General features: G+C 43.2%; 1 pseudogene; it reads left to right on the top strand.

Annotated features, from left to right (window-relative positions):
* The first annotated feature begins 249 nt into the window (after nucleotides 1-249).
* Nucleotides 250-1221, top strand: LOC110678130 (annotated as a pseudogene).
* Nucleotides 1222-1516: the final 295 nt, after the last annotated feature.

Below are 1516 nucleotides of genomic sequence, written 5' to 3'. Positions count from 1 at the left end.
GCCATCCATCTGCATCGGCAGTTCATGGGACGTTTAAGCTTCCATTTGACATGCTGACGACAATGTTCATACAACATTCCTACAGACGGTACGATCAGTTCGTCAAACAGTTGGCTCCGCCACCGGTGATTTGAGCAAAATCAAACTCGATCGACTTTGTCCGACCGATTCGCCAACCGTCAAATCGGTTTACAAACTGTCTAATTGGTTCGTCAAGCAGCATCACACACGGTCAAATATAGCACCAACATGAGTATCAATCCAGGGGTGGAGTCAATGTTAGTCAAACCGTCTGAGCGTCTGTGGGCTGCATTAGAACTGCCCAAAAAAAACTGTTGTTTGTGATCCATTAAGTCACAGGAGATAAAACAAAGTAAGAGGTTGTTTCCGAGGTACGACCGCCAAGTTGACGTTGGATAACGTTAGCTTATTTCCTGGCTTGAGACCGCCACGAACTCATAAAAGATTTCACAAAAGATATTTTTTAACACTATTTGTTGCATTATAATTTTGACCTATTATGGACATTAATAGTGCTTGTTAATTTGGAGCAGTTTATTCAAATTAACTTTTTTCCATTGATTTCGTGGCCCTGAAAGAATGGTTTGGTTCGTTTGTTGGTTGGTTCGGCTGACACTTCACACCGGACCGGATAGAACCGGTCGATGGAAAAGAAGCATGAGCGGCAACTTTTGTTCTCTAAACAAATATCCCAGGTGAACGTAAGGTCCACGCATGGGATCCAAAGCCACTTCGAAGTTGAAGTACTTGTCCATGAAATCCGCGAACTCAATGTTCTCCTCTGCTCAAATCGATGTTGAAGTTGCATGTCAGGATGATTGACATGGTATCCTTATGATACTCGAAGAAGTTCCGCGACATGGAAAACAAAAGCCGATCGCAAGAGCGCCCAAGCCACCGGAGGAATCAAGAAGCCGCATCGCTATCGGTCGGGAACGGTCGCTCTTCGTGAGATCTGACGCTACCAGAAGTCGACGGAGCTGCTGATTCGCAAGTTGCCATTCCAGCGCCTGGTCCATGAAATCACTCAGGACATCAAAACCGATCTGCAATTCCAGAGCTCGTCGGCATGGCTCTGCAGGAAGCGAGCGTGGCCTATTTGGTCGGCTGTTTGAGAATATCAACCTGTGCGCGATCCACGCCAAGCGTGTCACCATCATGCCGAAGGAAATCCAGCTGGCCTGTAGTCTGCGTGTCTAAGATATCGTGCAATGATGTCTGTGTTAGGAATACAGACGAAAAATGTGCTCTTCTATGGAAAATAAGACATGCTTCCATATTTTCCAATTTTTCAATAGTTCAGTCATGAAAATCAACAGTTTTCATTATTGGAGTGCCACCTTTCAAGATCGATCAATTTGGTACTAAAATACATCATCAAAATGCAATGTCTAAATTCATATTTATATTTTCAAATTTATTTTTGTACACTATAAAAATGGTAATATTTATCACAAATGGGTAACACGAGCACATAAACCCAATATTTTTCGAA

Source organism: Aedes aegypti, chromosome 3 (genome assembly GCF_002204515.2).
Source record: "Aedes aegypti strain LVP_AGWG chromosome 3, AaegL5.0 Primary Assembly, whole genome shotgun sequence".
Lineage (NCBI taxonomy): Eukaryota > Metazoa > Arthropoda > Insecta > Diptera > Culicidae > Aedes > Aedes aegypti.
This window is presented reverse-complemented; position numbering and strand designations above follow the sequence as displayed.